Genomic DNA, 26385 nt, shown 5'->3' with positions numbered 1-26385 from the left:
AGTTCCTCTTTGTCTCCACTTCTGAATGCCGCCTTCTTCCTGTTCAGCGTGTCTTTAATGTCCATTAGTCACCCAGGGTTTGTTGTTTGAGAAACAACGCACAGTCTTGGTGGGGATGATGTTGTCCGTGCAGAAGTTGACATAGTCAGTTATACAGTCGGAGAGTCTTCTGATGTCGTCTCCCTGGTCTTCGCAGAGCACATCCAAGTCCGTCGTCTCGAAGCATCCCTGAAGAGTCAGTTCTGCCTCCTGTGACCAATGCTCCCGTAGGCTACGACTTTGCGACTGGGAAGGGCGTGATTTGGAGGAATACCCCCCCACGACAGGTGTTGTGCTATTGGACTTCTTTGCTCATCACAGATTGTCCATAACCAACACCATGGTCAGGCATGAAGGTGTCCATATGTGCACTAGACAAGTCCAGCTGACCCTGATTCTCCATTCCCTTCTGAATTAAGAAATCACATGTGGACAATGCACCTGCAGGTTTCCGTAGTGTAGTGGTTATCACGTTTCCTCTCCGTCGGGGAAGCAAACTCCGCTCCTCCACGTAACAGGCAGAGATACTGTCCACTATGCTGTGGACAGTATGTGCAGTGGAATTACAGCTCCAAGCTCATCCTGACTTCTGTGCTGGTCACCGATTGTCCACAACTAACACCATGGTCAGGCAGAAAGGTGTCCATATGTGCACTTGGAACCAAGACACCTGAGGCCACGGTTCTTCAATCGCTCTTGTGGTCGTGTTGTCGGACTTGAGGCTGCATATCCTGGACACTCGGTGAAGGGTAGGGCGGAGCTGATGACACTAGCTGTTGTTGTCCAATCATCTGGAAGCTCTCCCTGACCATCCAGACCTTTTCTCAACTCCTCCCTGAAAACCATGCAACACTCCTCCCTTTTCAGCTTCCACCACTTTGTCCTCTTCATCTTCCTTGTCACCAGAGTCATCCTACAAACCACCATCCTATGCTGCCTGCTTACGCTCTCACCAACAACTATGTTGGAGTCACTGATCCCTTTCAGGTCACCTCGTCTACACAAGATGTAGTCTACCAACTGTTAAAATTCGCGCGAGATTCACGCGAAGGCTCTTGTCACCCCGTGCATTGAGAGAAGGGAGCGCCTGCCCCGCACAGAAGCCTCCGCGGCCATTGTGGAAGCTGTTCAGGCGGCCGAAACCTGCCCCGATCCACCCGAGGCTACGGCCGGGTCGGTCAAAAGAAAAAGGTGCCACTTCTGCCCCTGGAAGAAAGACTGCAAGACAAAAGCTGTGTGCTGCACATGTGAGAAATACATCTGCAAAAAACATTCTCACCTTCACACATTCTGTCCTACATGTGCTAAATAGAGTTGATGTTGAAAATAGTTCACAAAGTCAAGCAACATTTTGTTGTTTTCTTGTGTTATGAGAGAAGTGCTTTTTTTATAATTCACTTCCTAAAAAATCTAAAAGAATAAACTGTTGACAAAAATGTTCCAGATTGTTGACTGTTTTTTTTATTCCCTTTCTATATAATTAATTCAGAGATAATGACTTCAAATTTATATAATAGCGATAATAAACCTTAATGGTGTAAAAAAAAAAAAAAAAGGTGGAATCATGTTTACTGGTGATCCTCTTTTTTTTAATGTGTAACAATAAATTTGTCTCTGCATTCTGTCTCTCATAGTTGAATTGTACCGATGATGAAAATGACAGGCCTCGCTCATCTTTTTCAGAGGGTTTTCTTGAGACTGTTTCTCAGCCAGAAGGAGGAAGGAAGTTGAATTAAATGCAGCGTTGCCACCACCCCACCCTCAAACACACACTGAAGACACTTCTTTCTCACAGGTTCTTCCAGGCTAATATGAGACTGGTGTCTCTGGGTCATCTGCCGGAGCGGCGATGAGTCCGACCGAAGCGCTGAGTGGACTCGTGGTCCTGCTCCTGTCCCTCCAAGGTACCGAACTTCTCCTTTCTATTTCGTGAAGCATCACACGGCGACTGACGGAAATCGCGACAGAGATGCACCTTTGTATCTGGATACCGTCCTGTTATTTCTACATTCGCCGTTTGTTTTTTGAGGAGATTTCAAGGATCGCCAAAGTGTAGAAAGTCGCCAGAGAACCGCCGAGAGTCCTCTCTCTTCAGATAACTCGGCGTTCCCGTCCCAGTTGGAGCCTGAGGTTCTGCCGCCGTCATTTCTGACCGAGCGTGCTCCTCGCCCATGCTCCTGAAGACACTTCTCGCGTCTTGAAGATCTTCCGTTCGGTCCAGTTCTAACAGACCTTTGAGAGTTTTTCGGCTTGAACATAGCGAACCATCTCGGCTCGGTCCGACCCAAAGCTCAATTTCCCCGTCTCGTGTCGGCACGTTTGAACCGAAGGGACTCGGTCAGGCGGCAGACGAGCGTCACGCAGCCTCACGCTGGATCAAAATGATCTTCCTGCGATAAAAATGCAAAGGTATTCATTGTTAAATTGTTCAAAGTTTTTCCTTCCTGTTTCCCCCCTTGATGTTGCAGTGTCTCCTTCCTACACTGAGTGGGAGGTGAAGTACAGATCCATGAGACTCTGCACACTGACAGGATTCAGTGCAGAGATAAGATGCACCTTCAACTACCCGTCATATTCAGACAGATTGCCAAAAAGATCGAATGAGTTACACAGGACACTGTGGTTCACTGAGCAGAGAGACGGCCAACCAGTGGACCTGACAACAGAGCCTGAGTACGCAGGCCGGGTGAAGAATCAGTGCAGAGACAAGCGGTGCACTCTGACAATCTCCAACCTGAGAGAGAGCGACGCTGCCACCTACAAATTCAGAATCATCACTGACCTGAAAAATTACACCGGATCCCCCGGGGTCACTCTGGAAGTCAAGAGTAAGACCCCAGCAGCAACGTTTCTCCGACTGGACGTTTCCATCACACACAAATTTCAAACAAAAAAAGAAAAAAATATTCCTTTTGTGTGAAGTTAGATTTGAATGAAATATCTTTCCTGTCTTTCGTCCCTCCAGGCCTCAGGATCGAAAAATACAGTTATTACATGATATGTGTCAACAACTGTGAGATGACTGGGCGTACATATCGCTGGTTTAGAAATGGAGGGAAAATTGAAGGAGAAAGTTTTTATTATTATTCCAAAGAAACTTCTGCAGACAGTGTGTCTTGTGCCATACAAGGATACGAGCGCCATCCCTCCCCTGCAGTGTGTGAGTCCCCTCTTTGTTAGCATCTCTCTTCTATTATTCTGATCTCTTTGTGACTCTGCTTGGAAATGTTCTCTCTCAGGTGTGAAGGGTTCTGTGTGCAACATGGTGACCTACACCCACAGAGACATCTGCGCCCCCAAGGGCTCGGCCGTGGACATCTCCTGCAGCTACACCAGTCCAGGGACAGTTTCGTCCACGTTCTGGTTCCGCACTGAAGGGAAGGATCGGAGGCCTCCCTCACAGCCTGAAGACATCAGGAAAAAGGCAAACTACATCGGACGTGTTGAGGTGGACGGTTCAGGGAACGGACGCTCCACACTGAGAATCAGCGACCTGAGCGAGAGCGATTCAGCAGAGTATCACTTCAGACTTGAGGGGACAGGCTTTCGATGGAAGAACGAGTTACCTGCGACAACGCTGACCGTTACAGGTGCTGAAGAACTTTCACCGCTTCCAGACTTTGGTTCACAGCAAAGGTCGAACTCAGATTTCAACTGTATTCTGAGAGGAACATCCTCTCCCTCATAACTCTTCTCCTTCTCTTCTCCATCTTCAACATACCACACTGTCGTCTGCGTGGAGGCAAACATCCGGCCGAAGCCCATCGCTTTAGAAAGCATCGGCTGCTTCTTTACGATGACATTATTCCCGCTCTCTCTTTGGTATCCAGCTCTGCAGGTTCAGGTCAGGAGGACAAACAACTATAAGAACATGGTGGAAGTGGAGCTGTTGTGTCACAGCAGCTGCAGCTCAGTGGGTCGTTTTTCCTACATCTGGATGCAGAACGGAAGTGAGATCCCCTCCCAGAAGAAGGATCACCTGAAGGTCCATTTGAGTCCCGCAGAGTTTGTCTCCTGTGCTTTGGAAGGACATCTTCAGCACCCATCTCCGCCGCTGTGTGAGTGTTCCTTCATTCTTATTGGAAAACCAAACAACCTGAAGAGTCCAGCCTGAAGCCGTCATCCTGCCGTCCACTTGCAGGGGAAAGTTAAACATGCTGACTTGTAACTGCATGTCTTTTGTTTCCACATCTTCACCCCCAGATGCTCCGGATGTCCCCCGGGTGTCGTTCAGTGCTGCTGACATCCTGGAGGGCAGCTCAGTGCCTCTGACCTGCCTTAGCGCTCTGGGGGAGACAGTGAAGTACCTCTGGTACAAGATTGGAAGGGAAAACACCACGGTGGGCGCAGAAAGACAACTCCTCCTCAGTCCAGTTCGGAGCTCAGACTCCGGGAAGTATTACTGCACCGTTGAAAATGTGCTGGGGTCGAAGTCGTCTGAGGCCGTCCACATCGATGTGAAATGTGAGTCAGAGAGGTTATTTGACAAAATTACATCCATTAAAGTCAGTCCCTCGTAAACTTGTTGCTGCTCAGGTCATGTGGGTAAACAGGCACGTCTTCAAACATCACCGCCCACATACTTCACATGCCTGCTTTACGTTGGTCAGCAATCCGGAGGGTTCGGCAGATGGGACGCTCCTCGTGCAGAACTCGTTCCTGCTCGGCAATATGGAATAACCGTCTTTGACAAACGTTCTCTCCCAGACGCTCCAAGGCTCCCCGTGGTGTCGATAAGCCCGGCGAACACCGTGATGGAGGGCAGCTCAGTCGACCTGAGCTGCAACAGTGATGCAAACCCAGAAGCCACGTACGTCTGGCAGAAGGAGAACAACGTTTCTCTTCCAGCCGCCGGACGGCTCCTCACCATCACTGAGGTTCTAGTTGAAGACAGTGGGAACTACAGCTGTCAGGTGGAGAACACAAGAGGGCGCCACCAGGCTACCGTACATCTCCTTGTCAAGGCCAGTAAGTCGTGGCTGTTTGACGTCGTCTCTCTCCATCTTTGTCTGTGAAGAGTTCGGGAGGAACAGTCCAGTTGTCAGTGATCCGAAATGTCCTTTCGGTGTCTCTCCATTTCCCAGATTCAATGAAAGCGGTGGCAGGCGGATCAATCGCTGCACTTTTCTTTCTGGTCCTGGTTTTGCTCCTGGTCACCCTGTTTCTCAGGTAAGTGCCTGAAGGTTGACACCCAAAGACTTTCCCTTGAGTTTAACATGAGTACTCAAGATCTGGTCTTTCCTGCCTCCCAGTAAAAAGATGTTCGAGTGGAACCGGACGAGGAAGCAGAGGTGAGGAACCAGATCTTCCTCAAACCTCCTTGACCAGCAGACTGAAGCCCCTCCGTCTCCTCAGGAACACCTGTACCAGAACTCCTCGGCCGGAGCAGGAGCAACGGCAGCAGGGCCGGACGGTGACCTTGCATACTCCACTGTGACCTTCAAGAAAAGCCATGAAGAACCCTTCTACTCCATCGTCCTTCGAACCAAAGGCCTCGGCCTGAGCGGTGAGGATGAAGAGAAGGAAAGGGATGAGGATTACGTGGAGTACAGTGTTATCAAATCTCCAGGGTGAGTCCTGGAGATTCTCCCAGGACGCCCTCTGTTGCCGAGAGCCTGCTTTTCATTGGTGGTTGCTATGGTGGTTGCTATGGTAACACCAACAGCTTTTAGAACGCAGACCTTCCCCCTCATGTCGTAAGTGCGCCGCTGCTGTGCGATAAAGGCCAAAGTCTGTCGGGCCATGGAGGGTTTGTCACAACCAGGGACTTTGTCTAAAACTGTAAGATCTTTTACTTTTGACACTTCCATGAAGCTCTTGCAGGACATTGTTAATCCCCTGCATGAAACCTGCGAGCAGTAGGCGGGTCCTCCGAGCAGCGTCCGGGGAGCAGCCGTGGATTCGCTGCCTTGCTCACCGACTCTCCGGCAGGCCAGAAGAAGAACGGGAATCCACCCATTCAACTGCTTTCTTTGTTGCTCCTTCCTACAACCCATCCATCATCTACGCTTATCCTGCCCTCACTATTTTAAAATAAAGAGCATTTCAAACTCACTGAACAAGTGACTAATGTGTCACTTACTTCCTACTTCAGCCCATCAATAAATTATTATTAACATCCATCCATCTTCCCTCGTTTAGCCGGAATCAGGTGGCAGGGGCAGCAGCCGGAGCAGTGAGGCCAAGACCTCCCTCTCCCCCGCCATATGGTCCAGCTCCTTTTGGGGACCCCAAGACGTTCCCAGGCCAGCCTGGAGACATGGTCTCTCCAGTGTGTCCTGGCTCTTCCCCAAGATGGACATGCCTGGAAAACCTCCCCTGCGAGGTGTCCAGGAGTCCCCGCATCTGACTCCTCTCCTCTACTTCGAGCTCCTCCCAGATGACCCAACTTCTCACCCCGTCTCTAAGGGAGAGTCTGGCCACCCTGCGGAGGAAAGTCCCTTCGTCCGCTTCTTTCATCTCGTTCTTTAGGTCACCACCCACAGCTCGTGACCATAGGTGAGGGTGGGAATGTAGATCTACCAGTAAATTGAGAGCTTCGCCTTTTGGCTCAGCTCCCTCTTCACCACGACAGACCGGTACAGAGTCCGCATTGTTACAGAAAGGTGTCCATATGTGATAACACTAGCTGTTGTTGTCCAATCATCTAGAAGCTCTCCCTGACCACCCAGAGCCTTTCTCAACTCCTCCCTTTTCAGCTTCCACCACTTTGTCCTCTGCTCTGCCTTTGTCCTCTTCATCTTCCTTGTCACCAGAGTCATCCTACAAACCACCATCCTATGCTGCCTGCTTACACTCTCACCTACAACTACTCTGCAGTCACTGATCTCTTTCAGGTCACCTCGTCTGTACAAGATGTAGTCTACTTAAGTGCTCCTACCTCTGCTCTTATAAGTTACCCTAAGTTCCTGTCTTTTCTGGACAAAAAGGGCTCACTGCAGCCCTTGTGAACTCCGTTCTTCCACGTGACAAGCAGAGATACTGTCCACTCTGCTGTCTGACAAGTCCAGCTGACCCTGATTCTCCATTCCCTTCTGAATTAAGAAATCAGATGTGGACAAGGCACCTGCAGGTTTCCGTAGTGTAGTGGTTATCACGTTCGCCTTACACGCGAAAGGTCCTCGGTTCAAAACCAGGCGGAAACAATTTAAGCTGTAGCCTGGAGAAGTTGGCATTTTTTGGTACCACTTTGGATCATCCGACCCTGTTTCCGTCAGAAGAAGAGCACTCACCTGTAGATATTAGGAGTTTTCCTCTCAGGCTTCCCAGTCCACTGGGCACAGGTGTGCGATCATGTGACCACATCCGGCCAATCAGCAAGCAGCTGCTCGTCTCCATATTCCAGGAGCAGGTGAGTCGAGTTTGCAGCAGGAAGGAGAACCAGGTGTTTCAGACAATCTTCTGGCTTCATCTCCAGCTCTGGGGTGTTTCCTCCCCCTCTGCTGGACACCAGTGGAATTACAGCTCCAAGCTCATCCTGACTTCTGTGCTCATCAAGGATCTTCCACAACTAACACCATGGTCAGGAATGAAGGTGTCCATATGTGCACTTGGAACCAAGACACCTGAGGCCTCGGTTCTTCGATCGACCTTGTGGTCGTGTTGTCGGACTTGAGGCTGCACATCCTGGACACTCGGTGAAGGGTAGGGCGGAGCTGATGACACTAGCTGTTGTTGTCCAATCATCTCGGACAGGGTCGGGAACCTTTTTGACTGAGAGCCAAAAAAAACACATATTTTAAAATCTGATCCTAAGAGAGTCATATGTATATTTTAATACCGAAAACAGCTAAATGGAAGAGAAAGACCAACAATTTTAGAGTACAATAAGACTGAATTTATTTTGAACAACATACTTTGCTATAACAAAGTAACTTAATAACAGGAAAAGTGCTTCTTAATTATAATGCTACTAAACGTGACCGCAGGTTCGTCTTCATGTTTTCTAGGTGCGAGAACGACCGTCCATTGTCAATATTATAACAAGCAGCTGGTCTGCAGGCTGAGGTTTTTTTCTGTCCATTTGTGTTTACTTGCCAGCTCTGCTTATTTACCCACACGTCCGAAAACTTCAGGTCAGAAACTTCTGATCTAAATGGAAGAAGACCAACAATGTATGTTTTATAATAAGACTCTGTTAAAACATGTTGTTCAAAATAAATGAAAAGGTATTTATTAATAAGAAAAGTAGTTCTTACTATTAAAGCGACTTCTGGTGGTGCAGGGTTTTGCTAATGTCTTTGCAGTCTGGTTGATGGTGGTGAGGTTCAGCTTCATGCAGGCGTTTAGGCTTCCGTCTGTTAAGCGTGACCGCAAGTTGGTTTTGATGTGTTTTAGGTGTGAGAACGACCGCTCGCATGCATATGTAGATCCAAACACGGTCAATACGGCAAGACTCACACGCTGCGGTGTTTTGTACGTGACGGGAAGCGCGTTCCAGGTTTTGACAATCAGCTGGTCTGCAGGCTGAGGTTTTTTCATGTCTGTCCATTTGTGTTTACTTGCCAGCTCTGCTTGCTCTCGCGCAAGTCTTTCCAAATCATCATGATCAGCAGAAGTGCAAAGACTCAAAGTCAGTGTTTAAATACCAAGACATCACATTTATTCACAAAATACTTTCATGACAAGCAATGCAGGAGGAGGAATTAAAAACCTAGTGTGTAAAACTGGACCGCACAGTTTTGAACAGTGTTCATACAAAGAGAGATCTCACAGACACTAACTAAACTAAACTAACTAAAATGTAAATAAACAGTGCAGGAAATCACTCACCTGTGGATATTAAGATGTTTACTAGATGTTTACTGTCCACTGGACTCAGGAGATGGACATATAGATGTGCGATCAGGTGACCAGATCCAGCCAATCAGCGAGCAGCTGCTCATCTCCTCATTCCAGACGCAGGTGAGTCTAGCCAATCATCTGGCGCCATCTAGTGGCGAGACTTTGCTACGACAGCTGATTGGCTCCGAGGTGCTCCAGATATATGGCTTTATTTCTACCACAGTCTCGCTTTACTCTTTAGCTTGCAGCTTTCTAGCAACCGTGTTGTGTCCCTTAGCTTAGTGCGTTAGCATGAAACCTTCTGTTACAAGAGTTAAAATGAAATACACAAAAGGTAATAAATCAAAAAAAAAAAAAGTCTTTCCTCCCCGTCGGGGAATTGAACATTGTTTTTTTCCGCATGACAGGAGAAGATACTGTCCAGTAAACTAACATAGAGACACATTGACAGACTTTAAAAAATCTCAAAAGATAACTTTTAACGGTTTGTTCCTCACTGACCCTTGTCCCTTCTGTTAGAATATTCCGTTATAATACATTGTGTTTACATACATTCATTGTATTTACTTATTTTGATTGTAGTCCTTGTGTGACGTGAGGACGCTCACGTCAAGAGAGGGACTTGCAAAATCCCCTACGTCAAATGATAGAATCTCCAACCTCACATCATTATTTCACTATCAATTGCAAAGACTATAAAATGTAACTGCGAGACCCCATCATGTAAGGTGAAGGAATGCGCTACCCTGTTGTTCCAATGACACCCCGGGGATAATTGACTAGAGCCAGGGGTCGGAGGAAGTCATTATCAGGACTTCTTCCGAACCGCGACTTCGATCAAAGCACGGTTTTACACAACCCAGGTGCTCACAGTCCAAGAGAGCGTAAACCAGGGGTCGGAGGAAGTTTATCAAAACTTCCTCCGACCAACAGCTCTGATCGAAGCGCAGTTTACGACGCCCGCACCCCAGATGGCCGCACTCCTAGAGAGCGTAAAACCGGGGGGGTCGGGGAAGCCATTATCAGGACTTCCTCCGACCCTTTTGGCCAAAAGGTATAAAATGAGCCTGATCCTTTGGATCGGGGCCAGAACTTCTTCATCTACACATTCGACCGGACGCGTCTCAGCGGGTGTCTGGAGGAGCCGAACGATCCTCGCGGGGTGACATTCATTCTGGCCCGGGATATCTCCTAAGTGTATTTTCCTGACTTTGAATAAACCATTCTTGCTTGATTGGTTCCTGGCCGTTGTGACGTTTTTCCCTGAATGATAATCTGAACACACCGGGACAACAAAGTCCGGTCCCGTGGCAGGAGCCACAAAAACGGACAAAATATCAACATGTGTTATTTTATTTTCCTTTTGTTTTTGTTTTTTTTGGGGGGTACATTTCCTGTCAGTGGTTAGAACCTCCTCCCGCCTCTCCCGTTCCTTACTGACAACTAACTAAATAACTAACTGGTTACCAGTCCATCACACAAGTGATAGTAAAGTGTCCCCACAAACTGAGAGGAGAATTCGTCTTATCTCGAGTCAACGTTCATCATCGACCTATGAACTCCTCAGAGAAAAACAGCAAGAAAAGGAAGAAGCAGCTTCATTCAACTGGATGTGTGTTCGTACAAGTAGAGTTCACACAGAAAAGAGGAAACAGGGGTCACACACACAATTAAACAAACTTAAATGTAAATAAAAATGGCAGTAAATCCCTCACCTGTGTATATTAAGATGTTTCCTCCCCGTTTATGAATCGACCCCTGGTTTTCTGCGAAAGTGTAGATACTGTTCACTGGACTAATGACAAGATGGACACAGGTGTGCGATCGTGTGACCCGGCCCAGCCAATCAGCGAGCAGCTGCTCGTCTCCTCGTTCCAGATGCGGGTGAGTCCAGCCAATCGCCTGGCGCCATCTAGTGGCGAGACTTTGAGATGACACCTGATTGGCTCCGAGGTGCTCCAGACGGCAGACAACGGCTTTGCCCGTCGGAACAGGCAAGAACAAGAAAAATAGATTGTAAAGAAGAAACATAATTAAATCCGTAAACTGTCATTATTGTCGTTTGTGGTTCCACCATCAACTCACTATTGTCATTTAGCCTCACACATGTTTGGTTATTTTTTTGATAAACACATTAACATTTTAAAATGTATTTTATTTTTGTTCGTGAGCGAGATATGACGTATTTCCGGTGAGCCCTCGACGTCACATCCGCAGCCAGGAGTCCGATAGTGTGTGGTGTCCACCTTTGTGCCGCTTTATCTTCTTTTGTTGGTTGTTTGTTCTCTGATACAAAATACTTGAGTTAAAATTCGTGGATAAAGAAGAGACATTCTTGAAATAAAGAGTGTTTCCTCCCCGTCGGGGAATCGAAACCCGATCTTCCGTGTGACAGGCGGAGATACTGTCCACTATACTAACGAGGAGTTGCGATCAGAAGTTGTAAACAAGTAATAATAATAATAATAATACATACGATTTGTATAGCGCTTTTCACGGTACACTAAGACGCTTTACAAGTTGACGACAGAAAAACATAGAACATAAACATTGTTAATGGGAAGAGCTGTAGGTGTTGTAGGTGGTTTGGAAGAGGTGGGTCTTGAGGTTATTTTTGAAGGAAGACAATGAGTTTGACTCTCGGATGGCCGGGGGGAGGGAGTTCCAGAGGGCGGCGATGGCGAAGGCTCTGTCTCCCAGGGTGCGGTACTTGGACTTACAGATTGGAGTGAGGAGGTTTTCATCCGAGGAGCGAAGACGACGCGCTGGAGAGCGGCGACGTAGAAGGTCGGTGAGATATGGGGGGGCGAGGTTGTTGAGGGCTTTGTAGGTGGTGAGGAGGATCTTGAAGTGGATGCGTTGTTTGATGGGCAGCCAGTGAAGTTGACGGAGGATGGGGGTGATGTGTTCTCTGGAAGGGGAGCGGGTAAGTAGTCGGGCAGCGGAGTTTTGGACGTATTGCAGTTTTTGAAGGGCATTAGAGGGGAGGCCATATAGGATACTATTGCAGTAGTCGAGTCTGGAGGTGATGAATGCACGGATTAGTGTTTCAGCAGCAGAGGGTGAAAGAGTGGGTCGGAGGCGTGCTATGTTTCGGAGGTGGAAAAAAGATGTTTTGGTGATGTGATTTATGTGTGGCCTAAAAGAGAGTGCAGGGTCCATGTAGATTCCAAGATTTCTTACCAGGGGGGAGGGGGAAACAGAGCGACCATCAATGGAGAGTGCGAGATTGTGACAGGAATTGAGCAAGGGTTTTGGGCCGAATATGATCATTTCTGTTTTGTTGCTGTTGAGTTTGAGGAAATTTTGGTTCATCCAGGTTTTTATGTCTGTGATGCAGTCGGTGAGGGAGGAAAGGATTTCGGGAGTGATTGTTTTGGTGTTTATGTAGAGCTGAGCGTCATCGGCATAGCAGTGAAAATGGAGTCCATGGCGGCGGATGATGTGTCCAAGTGGCAGTATGTAGAGGGTGAAAAGTACGGGGCCAAGAACCGAACCTTGTGGAACTCCGTGTCGGACGGGGGTGGTGGAAGATGTATGGTTTTTTATGTTGATGTAGTGAGATCTGCCGGAGAGGTAAGAGTGGAACCAGGAGAGGGCGGTGTCGGTGATGCCGAATGATTCCAGACGGTTGAGGAGGATTTGATGGTCGACTGTATCGAAGGCAGCGCTGAGATCGAGGAGGAGGAGGACGGCGAGGGATCCGGAGTCAGAGGAGAGAAGGAGGTCATTTGTTACTTTGATGAGAGCTGTTTCAGCGCTGTGTTGGTTTCTGAAGCCGGATTGGAAAGTTTCATACAGGTCATGCGTGAAGAGGTGTTGATTTAATTGTGCTGTGACAGCTCTTTCCAGTGCTTTTGAGAGGAATGTGAGGTCGGAGATGGGTCGGAAGTTGTTGGGGTCGTCGGGGTCGAGGCCAGGTTTTTTAAGGAGAGGGGTGATGGCAGCAAGCTTAAGTGATGTGGGGACTGTTCCAGAGGCGAGGGAGGCGTTAATGGTATCGGTGATGAGTGGGGCAAGGGGGGTGAGGCAGGCTATGACAAGATTTGAAGGCATGGGATCCAGGGGGGAGGTGGATGGCTTCATGGTGGTGAGTATTTTGGTGAGATCTGCCGTAGTTATTGGAGAGAAGTGTGTGAGTCGGTGGATAGAAGGGGAGGTGAGTAGGGGCTCTGGGACTGGGGTGGTGGCAGAGGAGGATGCAAGTTGATTATGGATGGTGTCTGTCTTTGAGGTGATGACATGAGGAGGTCGCATTTTTCCGGGGTGAAAGTGGATGAGATGTTGTCGTGCGGTTTGAGTGGTTTGTTTATGGTGGAGAACAGAGAGCGTGGATCGGAGGATCCCGAGTGGATGATGCCAGAGTAGTAACGGGAACGGGCTTCATTGAGTGCTGTCTTGTAATGTTGCATATGGTACTTATAGGCTTGGGCATGAACAGTGAGGCCGGTTTTCTTATGTAGTCGTTCAAGTTTACGGAGTTGTTTTTTTAGCTTGCGGAGTTCCGGGTTAAACCAGGGGGCAGAGTGAGTGAATGTGACTGTTTTGGATTTCAAAGGAGCCAGCGTATTGAGGGAGGTAGAAAGGGTGTTATTGTAAATGTTGACCAGGTCCAGAGGGGTTGGATTTACTGGAAGGGTGAGATTAGAGAGAGTGTTGGTTATGCAGGTGGAGAGTTTTACTGGGCAGACAGATTTTAGGTTGCGGAAAGTGATTTTGCGGCTGGGCTTAGGTAGGGGCGTGGGGATGTTGATATCAAATGTGATGGCCAGGTGATCAGATATGGAGAGATCAAAACTGGAGATGTTGTGAATCTGTAAGCCAGCGGAGCAGACCAGGTCAAGGATGTGTCCGTGGTTATGGGTAGGAAAGGTTATGTGTTGTGTGAAGTTTGTGCAGTTGAGTAGGTCCAAGAAGTCAGATGCATCTTTACAGTCCGGGGAGTCAATATGAAGGTTAAAGTCGCCAAGAAGTATAACGGTGGTTGAAATTGAAAATAGCGAGGTGATGAATCCTGAGAGATCGGATAGAAAAGATGGGTTGGGTTTGGGGGGGCGGTATATGATCGCTGTGATGAGTGGTTTGGGTCCGGGTAGTTTAAAAGTCAGGTGTTCAAAAGAAGGGGCAGAAGGGATGGAGAGTATGCGAGGTTGGAGATCTTTGTGGAAAATTGCAGCAATCCCTCCTCCTCTGCCCTCAGTGCGCGGTTTGTCCAGGTAAGAGTATCCAGAGGGGGTGGTTTGGTTGAGAGAGAAATAATCCTGGGGTTTTTGCCATGTTTCATTTAGGCACAGAAGGTCAAGTTGTTTATCAGAGATGAAATCATTTAATATGAGGCTTTTATTGTTGAGGGATCTTGTATTGAAGAGAGCGATTTTTATTGCCTTTTGTTGTGAAGTGGATGGGGCGGAAGTTGGAATTTGACGGAGGTTTAAATAGTTCACGCGGGGATGATGACGCGGTTTATTGTGATGACGCGGGGAAGAGGTTTGGGGTCCGGTTCGTGAGCAGTGCTGTTTCCATAGCGTTGGAATTGAATTTTCTGTTGTACGAAAGTATGTAAAGTTGCGACGGGAGCCGCGGTGAATGTAGCAGGGTCGACGAAGAAGTCCATGGTTACGGAGTGTGGCGAGGAGTGTCGTGGGGGGGGCAGTTTTGGGATGAGCTGGAGGAGTTGCTTCGGAGTGTAGCTGAGTGTCATACCCGGGGCTGTGAGGAGGCAGGTGCTGGAGCTGGATGTCGGAGATAGTTGCCGGTGGAGAAAGAGATGGTGGAGCAGGTGGAGCAAGCAGATTTCGGCCGATGGAAATGCCGTCTTGCTAGGCGCCGTCGATTTGTGTTTACTTGCCAGCTCTGCTTATTTACCCACACGTCCGAAAACTTCAGGTCAGCAACTTCTGATCTAAATGGAAGAAGACCAACGATGTATGTTTTATAATAAGACTCTGTCAAAACATGTTGTTCAAAATAAATGAAAAGGTATTTATTTATAAGAAAAGTAGTTCTTACTATTAAAGCGACTTCTGGTGGTGCAGGGTTTTGCTAATGTCTTTGCAGTCTGGTTGATGGTGGTGAGGTTCAGCTTCATGCAGGCGTTTAGGCTTCCGTCTGTTATGCGTGACCACAAGTTGGTTTTGATGTGTTTTAGGTGTGAGAACGACCGCTCGCATGCATATGTAGATCCAAACACGGTCAATACGGCAAGACTCACACGCTGCAGTGTTTTGTACGTGACGGGAAGCGCGTTCCAGGTTTTGACAATCAGCTGGTCTGCAGGCTGAGGTTTTTTCATGTCTGTCCATTTGTGTTTACTTGCCAGCTCTGCTTGCTCTCGTGCAAGTCTTTCCAAATCATCTTTATCAGCAGAAGAGCAAAGACTCAAAGTCAGTGTTTAAATACCAAAACATCACATTTATTCACAAAATACTTTCATGACAAGCAATGCAGAAGGAGGAATTAAAAACCTAGTGTGTAAAACTGGACCGCACAGTTTTGAACAGTGTTCATACAAATAGAGATCTCACAGACACTAACTAAACTAAACTAACTAAAATGTAAATAAACAGTGCAGGAAATCACTCACCTGTGGATATTAAGATGTTTACTAGATGTTTACTGTCCACTGGACTCAGGAGATGGACATATAGATGTGCGATCAGGTGACCAGATCCAGCCAATCAGCGAGCAGCTGCTCATCTCCTGATTCCTGACGCAGGTGAGTCTAGCCAATCATCTGGCGCCATCTAGTGGCGAGACTTTGCTACGACAGCTGATTGGCTCCGAGGTGCTCCAGATATATGGCTTTATTTCTACCACAGTCTCGTCTCACTCTTTCGCTTGCAGCTTTCTAGCAACCCTGTTGTGTCCCTTAGCTTAGTGCGTTAGCATGAAACCTTCTGTTACAAGAGTTAAAATGAAATACACAAAAGGTAATAAATAAAAAAAAGAGTCTTTCCTCCCCGTCGGAGAATCGAACGCCGTTTTTTTCCGCATGACAGGTGAAGATACTGTCCAGTAAACTAACATAGAGACACATTGACAGACTGTAAAAATCTCAAAAGATAACTTTTAACGGTTTGTTCCTCACTGACCCTTGTCCCTTCTGTTAGAATATTCTGTTATAATACATTGTGTTTACACACATTCATTGTATTTACTTATTTTGATTGTAGTCCTTGTGTGACGTGAGGACGCTCACGTCAAGAGAGGGACTTGCAAAATCCCCTACGTCAAATGATAGAATCTCCAACCTCACATCATTATTTCACTATCCATTGCAAAGACTGTAAAATGTAACTGCGAGACCCCATCATGTAAGGTGAAGGAATGCGCTACCCTGCTGTTCCAATGACACCCCGGGGATAATCGACTAGAGCCAGGGGTCGGAGGAAGTCATTATCAGGACTTCTTCCGAGCCGCGACTTCGATCAAAGCACGGTTTTACACAACCCAGGTGCTCATATTCCTAGAGAGCGTAAACCAGGGGTCAGGAGAAGTTTGCCAGGACTTCCTCCGATCAGCGGCTTCGATCGAAGCGCAGTTTTACGAGGCCCCGCAGCCCAGATGGTCGCACTCCTAGGGAGCGTAAAACCGGGGGGGTCGGGGAAGCCATTGTCAGGACTTCCTCCGACCCTTTTGGCCAAAAGGTATAAAATGAGCCTGATCCTTTGGATCGGGGCCAGAACTTCTTCATCTACACATTCGACTGGACGCGTCTCAGCGGGTGTCTGGAGGAGCCGAACGATCCTCGCGGGGTGACATTCATTCTGGCTCGGGATATCTCTTAAGTGTATTTTCCTGACTTTGAATAAACCATTCTTGCTTGATTAGTTCCTGGCCGTTGTGATGTTTTTCCCTGAATGATAATCTGAACACACCGGGACAACAAATTCCGGTCCCGTGGCAGGAGCCACAAAAACGGACAATACTTTCATGACAAGCAATGCAGAAGGAGGAATTAAAAACCTAGTGTGTAAAACTGGATCGCACAGTTTTGAACAGTGTTCATACAAATAGAGATCTCACAGACACTAACTAAACTAAACTAACTAAAATGTAAATAAACAGTGCAGGAAATCACTCACCTGTGGATATTAAGATGTTTACTAGATGTTTTCTGTCCACTGGACTCAGGAGATGGACATATAGATGTGCAATCAGGTGACCAGATCCAGCCAATCAGCGAGCAGCTGCTCATCTCCTCATTCCAGACGCAGGTGAGTCTAGCCAATCATCTGGCGCCATCTAGTGGCGAGACTTTGCAACGACAGCTGATTGGCTCCGAGGTGCTGCAGATATATGGCTTTATTTCTACCACAGTCGAGCTTCACTCTTTAGCTTGCAGCTTTCTAGCAACCCTGTTGTGTCCCTTAGCTTAGTGCGTTAGCATGAAACCTTCTGTTACAAGAGTTAAAATGAAATACACAAAAGGTAATAAATCAAAAAAAAGAGTGTTTCCTCCCCGTCGGGGAATCGAACGCCGTTTTTTTCCGCATGACAGGTGAAGATACTGTCCAGTAAACTAACATAGAGACACATTGACAGACTGTAAAAATCTCAAAAGATAACTTTTAACGGTTTGTTCCTCACTGACCCTTGTCCCTTCCAACTGCCTGCAACCTGTAAATAAAACATGCATCCACTTCTTCAGTCTCTATGAATATTAGCGGTTTAATGAATTCACTTAAACCTTAAAATATCCATCTTCATTCGGTCGTGGATTCGACACACCTGAGCCAATCTGCCTCCTGAAATGAATCTTGCAAAGCTAAAAAGACCAAATCCTTGGATGCAACTTATCAATATATCTGGGAAATGCTTCCCTCTTCATCTCCATGACAAATATTGCAGAATTAGGAATTTAAAGACCGGCCTGTAACCTTTGGCATGTTAGGAGAAAAGATTCAAGAGATTCAAAGCATTGATTGTCGTAGTGTAGAAACGGGTTTTCCTGCACGGGGAAATTCCTACTTTGCTGTCCGCAGTGCATCTGGATATGAATTAATGAGAAACGATCCCAGAAAAAGAGAAACTTGTGGACATGCTGAATGAAGGTCGCAGGTATGCAGCTGGAGGGCGTCGTTACCGAATAAATGAATCTTCGGTTTGTTACATAAAATAACGAGGACGACAGCGGCGATAAGTTTTAACAAGGATGCAACAAGGGTTGTGAGCGTCCGCAACGAGACCACGGCAAGGATGGAGTCGGCTTTAGCTTCATGACGGCGGGAAAAACAACATTATACTGGATGCAAATGTTATCGACAGGGTTTGAAGTGTTTTAGATGAACGTCGGAATATATGTGTCTGATATTAATAAGATGGAATCGACGTTGTTTGGTCATTAAAGAAGTAAACAAAGAGTGTTTCCTCCCCGTTGAGGAGTGTTCTGCAGACAGGTGGAGATACTGTCCACGATACGAACGTGAGATGAAGATGATCTGAGAAGATCCAGCTGACCAGGATTCTCCTTTTCGTTCTAAATTGAGAGATAATAACTGGCCTCTTGTAGGTTTCCGTAGTGTAGTGGTTATCACGTTCGCCTCACACGCGAAAGGTCCTCGGTTCGAAACCGGGCGGAAACATTTTTTTGGTACCACTTTGGATCATCCGACCCTGTTTCCTCCACAAGTCAGAAGAAGAGGACCACTCACCTGTGGATATTAAGACTTTTCCTCTCAGACTTCCCAGTCCACTGGGCACAGGTGTGCAATCATGTGACCACGTCTGGCCAATCACCAAGCAGCTGCTCGTCTCCTCATTCCAGGAGCAGGTGAGTCGAGTTTGCAGCAGGAAGGAGAACCAGGCGTTTCAGCCAATCTTCTGGCTTCATCTCCTGGCGAGGCTTTGCAATGACACTTGTTTGGTTCCAAGGTGCTCCGTATGTCTTTGCCCGTCGCAAAATATGGCGAGAAAAATATAAATCGGAAATAGAATTCTTCCCATAAAGTGTGAGGTGTCTCCGATGTGCTCTGAAAAAAAAAAAAAACAAACAAATTCCAACGTTATCACTATTGCAATAAAACCAATATGCTTAAACACCCTGGATTTCGGGAACAGCCTGCGGACGTATTAGAAGACAGACTGTTCTGTCTGGTGAATTAAAAAGAGGTTGATCAGAAAAAACACTTTTTTCTGGATAAAAGTGTTCACCACCACCATTTCCACCCATTTTGTAAAATCTACCACCATCTGTCCCTCTGCATTCCTATCCTGAATACCAAATCTGCCCATCACTTCTTCATCCCCTCTATTGCCTTCACCAACATGTCCATTGAAGTCTGCACCAATGACCACTCCCTCATTTCTGGGAATATTCTGCATCACTTCATCCAACTCTTTCATGAACTTCTCCTTCTCTTCAGATTCACATCCCACCTGTGGTTCATAGCCACTAACAACACTGAGCAGCACACCTTCAATGTCCAGTTTCAGACTCATAAGTCTATCTGACCTTCTTTTCACCTCGAGGACGTTCCTAACAAACTCCTCCTTCAAGATAACTCCTACTCCATTTCTCTTCTTGTCAGTACCATAATAGTACAACTTAAAGCTGCTCCTAAGCTTCTAGCCTTACTACCTTTCCACCTGGTCTCCTGGACACACAGTATATCCACCTTCCTTCTCTGCATCATGTCCACCAACTCTCTACCTTTTCCTGTCATAGTCCAGATATTCAAAGTCCCTCCTCTCAGTCCCAGAATCTTGCCTTTCCTCTTCTCTCTCTGCTTCTGATGCTCATGTCAAAGTCAAACCAAATGGCTCCATTAGTTCATCAGGATGTATTTCGAGTTGTTTACGTGGAGAAACATATGAACTGGAGATGACGAGTTTCCTCTCCGTCGGGGAAGCAAACTCCGCTCCTCCACGTAACAGGCAGAGATACTGTCCACTATGCTGTGGACAGTATGTGCAGTGGAATTACAGCTCCAAGCTCATCCTGACTTCTGTGCTGGTCACCGATTGTCCACAACTAACACCATGGTCAGGAATGAAGGTGTCCATATTTGCACTTGGAACCAAGACACCTGAGGCCACGGTTCTTCGATCGACCTTGTGGTCGTGTTGTCGGACTTGAGGCTGCATATCCTGGACACTCGGTGAAGGGTAGGGCGGAGCTGATGACACTAGCTGTTGTTGTCCAATCATCTAGAAGCTCACCCTGACCACCTGGAGCCTTTCTCAACTCCTCCCTGAAAACCATGCAACACTCCTCCCTTTTCAGCTTCCACCACTTTGTCCTCTTCATCTTCCTTGTCACCAGAGTCATCCTACAAACCACCATCCTATGCTGCCTGCTTACGCTCTCACCAACAACTATGTTGGAGTCACTGATCCCTTTCAGGTCACCTCGTCTACACAAGATGTAGTCTACCAACTGTTAAAATTTGCGCGAGATTCACGCGAAGGCTCTTGTCACCCCGTGCATTGAGAGAAGGGAGCGCCTGCCCCGCACAGAAGCCTCCGCGGCCATTGTGGAAGCTGTTCAGGCGGCCGAAACCTGCCCCGATCCACCCGAGGCTACGGCCGGGTCGGTCAAAAGAAAAAGGTGCCACTTCTGCCCCTGGAAGAAAGACTGCAAGACAAAAGCTGTGTGCTGCACATGTGAGAAATACATCTGCAAAAAACATTCTCACCTTCACACATTCTGTCCTACATGTGCTAAATAGAGTTGATGTTGAAAATAGTTCACAAGGTCAAGCAACATTTTGTTGTATTCTTGTGTTATGAGAGAAGTGTTTTTTTTTTTAATTCACTTACTAAAAAATATAAAAGAATAAACTGTTGACAAAAATGTTCCATATTGTTGACTTTTTTTTATTCCCTTTCTATATAATTAATTCAGAGATAATGACTTCAAATTTATATAATAGCAATAATAAACCTTAATGGTGTAAAAAAACCTGTTATGACAGTTGGTTTTTGGTTAAAAAAAAAAAGGTGGAATCATGTTTACTGGTGATCCTTTTTTTTAATGTGTAACAATAAATACATGATAAAAAAAATGGATTAAATTGAGTTAAATTGATAAATAACAGGGTGTTTCATCAAACTAAATAAAAACTTGATTTTTTTTTTTGTGCATTCTGTCTCTCATAGTTGAATTGTACCGATGATGAAAATGACAGGCCTCGCTCATCTTTTTCAGAGGGTTTTCTTGAGACTGTTTCTCAGCCAGAAGGAGGAAGGAAGTTGAATTAAATGCAGCGTTGCCACCACCCCACCCTCAAACACACACTGAAGACACTTCTTTCTCTCAGGTTCTTCCAGGCTAATATGAGACTGGTGTCTCTGGGTCATCTGCCGGAGCGGCGATGAGTCCGACCGAAGCGCTGAGTGGACTCGTGGTCCTGCTCCTGTCCCTCCAAGGTACCGAACTTCTCCTTTCTATTTCGTGAAGCATCACACGGCGACTGACGGAAATCGCGACAGAGATGCACCTTTGTATCTGGATACCGTCCTGTTATTTCTACATTCGCCGTTTGTTTTTTGAGGAGATTTCAAGGATCGCCAAAGTGTAGAAAGTCGCCAGAGAACCGCCGAGAGTCCTCTCTCTTCAGATAACTCGGCGTTCCCGTCCCAGTTGGAGCCTGAGGTTCTGCCGCCGTCATTTCTGACCGAGCGTGCTCCTCGCCCATGCTCCTGAAGACACTTCTCGCGTCTTGAAGATCTTCCGTTCGGTCCAGTTCTAACAGACCTTTGAGAGTTTTTCGGCTTGAACATAGCGAACCATCTCGGCTCGGTCCGACCCAAAGCTCGATTTCCCCGTCTCGTGTCGGCACGTTTGAACCGAAGGGACTCAGTCAGGCGGCAGACGAGCGTCACGCAGCCTCACGCTGGATCAAAATGATCTTCCTGCGATAAAAATGCAAAGGTATTCATTGTTAAATTGTTAAAAGTTTTTCCTTCCTGTTTCCCCCCTTGATGTTGCAGTGTCTCCTTCCTACACTGAGTGGGAGGTGAAGTACAGATCCATGAGACTCTGCACACTGACAGGATTCAGTGCAGAGATAAGCTGCACCTTCAACTACCCGTCATATTCAGACAGATTGCCAAATAGCAGGAATGAGTTACACAGGACACTGTGGTTCACTGAGCAGAGAGACGGCCCACCAGTGGACCTGACAACAGAGCCTGAGTACGCAGGCCGGGTGAAGAATCAGTGTGGATACAAGCGGTGCACTCTGACAATCTCCAACCTGAGAGAGAGCGACGCTGCCACCTACACATTCAGAATCATCACTGACCTGGATAATTACACCGGATCCCCCGGGGTCACTCTGGAAGTCAAGAGTAAGACCCCAGCAGCAACGTTTCTCCGACTGGACGTTTCCATCACACACAAATTTCAAACAAAAAAAGAAAAAAATATTCCTTTTATGTGAAGTTAGATTTGAATGAAATATCTTTCCTGTCTTTCGTCCCTCCAGGCCTCAGGATCGAAAAATACAGTTATTACATGATATGTGTCGACGACTCCGAGATGATTGGGCTTACATATAGCTGGTTTAGAAATGGAGGGAAAATTGAAGGAGAAAGAAAAAATTATTATCATTATTCCAAAGAAACTTCTGCAGACAGTGTGTCTTGTGCCATACAAGGATACGAGCGCCATCCCTCCCCTGCAGTGTGTGAGTCCCCTCTTTGTTAGCATCTCTCTTCTATTATTCTGATCTCTTTGTGACTCTGCTTGGAAATGTTCTCTCTCAGGTGTGAAGGGTTCTGTGTGCAACATGGTGACCTACACCCACAGAGACATCTGCGCCCCCAAGGGCTCGGCCGTGGACATCTCCTGCAGCTACACCAGTCCAGGGACAGTTTCGTCCACGTTCTGGTTCCGCACTGAAGGGAAGGATCGGAGGCCTCCCTCACAGCCTGAAGACATCAGGAAAAAGGCAAACTACATCGGACGTGTTGAGGTGGACGGTTCAGGGAACGGACGCTCCACACTGAGAATCAGCGACCTGAGCGAGAGCGATTCAGCAGAGTATCACTTCAGACTTGAGGGGAAAGGCTTTCTATGGAACAACGAGTTACCTGCGACAACGCTGACCGTTACAGGTGCTGAAGAACTTTCACCGCTTCCAGACTTTGGTTCACAGCAAAGGTCAAACTCAGATTTCAACTGTATTCTGAGAGGAACATCCTCTCCCTCATAACTCTTCTCCTTCTCTTCACCATCTTCAACATACCACACTGTCGTCTGCGTGGAGGCAAACATCCGGCCGAAGCCCATCGCTTTAGAAAGCATCGGCTGCTTCTTTACGATGACATTATTCCCCGCTCTCTCTTTGGTATCCAGCTCTGCAGGTTCAGGTCAGGAGGACAAACAACTATAAGAACATGGTGGAAGTGGAGCTGTTGTGTCACAGCAGCTGCAGCTCAGTGGGTCCTTTTTCCTACATCTGGATGCTGAACGGAGGTGAGATCCCCTCCCAGAAGAAGGATCACCTGAAGGTCCATTTGAGTCCCGCAGAGTTTGTCTCCTGTGCTTTGGAAGGACATCTTCAGCACCCATCTCCGCCGCTGTGTGAGTGTTCCTTCATTCTTGTTGGAAAACCAAACAACCTGAAGAGTCCAGCCTGAAGCCGTCATCCTGCCGTCCACTTGCAGGGGAAAGTTAAACATGCTGACTTGTAACTGCATGTCTTTTGTTTCCACATCTTCACCCCCAGATGCTCTGGATGTCCCCCGGGTGTCGTTCAGTGCTGCTGACATCCTGGAGGGCAGCTCAGTGCCTCTGACCTGCCTTAGCGCTCTGGGGGAGACAGTGAAGTACCTCTGGTACAAGATTGGAAGGGAAAACACCACGGTGGGCGAAGAAAGACAACTCCTCCTCAGTCCAGTTTGGAGGTCAGACTCCGGGAAGTATTACTGCACCATTGAAAATGTGCTGGGGTCGAAGTCGTCTGAGGCCGTCCACATCGATGTGAAATGTGAGTCAGAGAGGTTATTTGACAAAACTACATCCATTAAAGTCTGTCCCTCGTAAACTTGTTGCTGGGCTTGTTGCCGCTCAGGTCATGTGGGTAAACAGGCACGTCTTCAAACATCACCGCCCACATACTTCACATGTCTGCTTTACGTTGGTCAGCAATTCGTCCCCCTGAGGGCAGTTCAGAGGTCCGTTTCAGACAATGACTAACATGGTGCTGGTGGAGGAGCTGGGGATTATGTACATTCTAAGAAAGAACAAGAAGAGGCAGAAGAGTCATCTGTGATCCGAAATGTCCTTTCGGTGTCTCTCCATTTCCCAGATTCAATAAAAGCGGTGGCAGGCGGATCAATCGCTGCACTTTTCTTTCTGGTCCTGGTTTTGCTCCTGGTCACCCTGTTTCTCAGGTAAGTGCCTCAAGGTTGACACCCAAAGACTTTCCCTTGAGTTTAACATGAGTACTCAAGATCTGGTCTTTCCTGCCTCCCAGAAAAAAGATGTTCTCCAAACAACCATCTGGGCATCAAGTGGAACCGGACGGGGAAGCAGAGGTGAGGAACCAGATCTTCCTCAAACCTCCTTGACCAGCAGACTGAAGCCCCTCCGTCTCCTCAGGAACACCTGTACCAGAACTCCTCGGCGGGAGCAGGAGCAACGGCAGCAGGGCCGGACGGTGACCTTGCACACTCCACTGTGACCTTCAAGGAAAGCCATGAAGAACCCGTCAACTCCAACGTCCTTCAAACCAAAGGCCTCGGCCTGAGCGGTGAGGATGAAGAGAAGGAAAGGGATGAGGATTAGGTGGAGTACAGTGTGACGCTGTACTCACCCAGGGTGAGTCCTGGAGATTCTCCCAGGACCCCCTCTGTTGCCGAGAGCCTGCTTTCTATGGTGGTTGCTATGGTAACGCCAACAGCTTTTAGAACGCAGACCTTCCCCCTCATGTCGTAAGTGCGCCGCTGCTGTGCGATAAAGGCCAAAGTCTGTCGGGCCATGGAGGGTTTGTCACAACCAGGGACTTTGTCTAAAACTGTAAGATCATTTACTTTTGACACTTCCATGAAGCTCTTGCAGGACATTGTTAATCCCCTGCATGAAACCTGCGAGCAGTAGGCGGGTCCTCCGAGCAGCGTCCGGGGAGCAGCCGTGGATTCGCTGCCTTGCTCACCGACTCTCCGGCAGGCCAGAAGAAGAACGGGAATCCACCCATTCAACTGCTTTCTTTGTTGCTCCTTCCTACAACCCATCCATCATCTACGCTTATCCTGCCCTCACTATTTTAAAATAAAGAGCATTTCAAACTCACTGAACAAGTGACTAATGTGTCACTTATTTCCTACTTCAGCCCATCAATAAATTATTATTAACATCCATCCATCTTCCCTCGTTTAGCCGGAATCGGGTGGCAGGGGCAGCAGCCGGAGCAGTGAGGCCAAGACCTCCCTCTCCCCCGCCATATGGTCCAGCTCCTTTTGGGGACCCCAAGACGTTCCCAGGCCAGCCTGGAGACATGGTCTCTCCAGTGTGTCCTGGCTCTTCCCCAAGATGGACATGCCTGGAAAACCTCCCCTGCGAGGTGTCCAGGAGTCCCCGCATCTGACTCCTCTCCTCTACTTCGAGCTCCTCCCAGATGACCCAACTTCTCACCCCGTCTCTAAGGGAGAGTCTGGCCACCCTGCGGAGGAAAGTCCCTTCGTCCGCTTCTTTCATCTCGTTCTTTAGGTCACCACCCACAGCTCGTGACCATAGGTGAGGGTGGGAATGTAGATGGACCAGTAAATTGAGAGCTTCGCCTTTTGGCTCAGCTCCCTCTTCACCACGACAGACCGGTACAGAGTCCGCATTGTTACAGAAAGGTGTCCATATGTGATAACACTAGCTGTTGTTGTCCAATCATCTAGAAGCTCTCCCTGACCACCCAGAGCCTTTCTCAACTCCTCCCTTTTCAGCTTCCACCACTTTGTCCTCTGCTCTGCCTTTGTCCTCTTCATCTTCCTTGTCACCAGAGTCATCACCTTACACGCGAAAGGTCCTCGGTTCACAACCGGGCGGAAACATTTTAAGCTGTAGCCTGGAGAAGTTGGCATTTTTTGGTACCACTTTGGATCATCTGACCCTGTTTCCTCCACAAGTCAGAAGAAGAGGAGCACTCACCCATAGATATTAGGACTTTTCCTCTCAGGCTTCCCAGTCCACTGGGCACAGGAGTGCAATCATGTGACCACATCCGGCCAATCAGCAAGCAGCTGCTCGTCTCCACATTCCAGGAGCAGGTGAGTCGAGTTACAGCAGGAAGGAGAACCAGGCGTTTCAGCCAATCTTCTGGCTTCATCTCCAGCTCTGGGGTGTTTTCTCACCTCTGCTGGACACCAGTGGAATTACAGCTCAGAGCTCATCCTGACTTCTGTGCTGGTCACAGATTGTCCACAACTAACACCATGGTCAGGCAGAAAGGTGTCCATATGTGCACTTGGAACCAAGACACCTGAGGCCACGGTTCTTCGATCGACCTTGTGGTCGTGTTGTCGGACTTGAGGCTGCACATCCTGGACACTCGGTGAAGGGTAGGGCGGAGCTGATGACACTAGCTGTTGTTGTCCAATCATCTCGGACAGGGTCGGGAACCT

At 47.7% G+C, this 26385-nt stretch overlaps 4 long non-coding RNA genes and 2 other non-coding genes across 6 annotated transcripts in view; 3 read left to right on the top strand and 3 right to left on the bottom strand.

Annotated features, from left to right (window-relative positions):
- LOC147228485 (uncharacterized) overlaps positions 1-26385 on the bottom strand; it is a 121702-nt gene that overhangs the window by 66703 nt on the left and 28614 nt on the right. The gene's annotated exons all lie outside the window — the stretch shown is intronic.
- On the top strand, positions 5521-25063 carry LOC147228489 (uncharacterized). The gene is made up of 2 exons (XR_015106921.1): positions 5521-5580; positions 24560-25063. It is a non-coding gene; the product is annotated as an uncharacterized LOC147228489 (long non-coding RNA).
- Positions 7112-7184, top strand: trnav-uac (transfer RNA valine (anticodon UAC)). Its single transcript has one exon. It is a non-coding gene; the product is annotated as a tRNA-Val (tRNA).
- On the bottom strand, positions 7968-8580 carry LOC147228492 (uncharacterized). Its single transcript, XR_015106920.1, has 3 exons — positions 8440-8580; positions 8238-8336; positions 7968-8130 (listed from the first exon to the last, which is right to left on the bottom strand). It is a non-coding gene; the product is annotated as an uncharacterized LOC147228492 (long non-coding RNA).
- Positions 12340-15173, bottom strand: LOC147228491 (uncharacterized). Its single transcript, XR_015106900.1, has 3 exons — positions 15035-15173; positions 14833-14931; positions 12340-14725 (listed from the first exon to the last, which is right to left on the bottom strand). It is a non-coding gene; the product is annotated as an uncharacterized LOC147228491 (long non-coding RNA).
- trnav-cac (transfer RNA valine (anticodon CAC)) lies at positions 18335-18407 on the top strand. The gene has a single exon. It is a non-coding gene; the product is annotated as a tRNA-Val (tRNA).

This window comes from Fistularia commersonii, chromosome 12 (assembly GCF_037954325.1).
Source record: "Fistularia commersonii isolate RoL2024-O1a breed Wild chromosome 12, RoL_Fcom_v1.0, whole genome shotgun sequence".
NCBI lineage: Eukaryota > Metazoa > Chordata > Actinopteri > Syngnathiformes > Fistulariidae > Fistularia > Fistularia commersonii.
The sequence above is the reverse complement of the archived record's forward strand: the minus strand, read 5'-3'. Positions and strand labels throughout refer to the sequence as shown.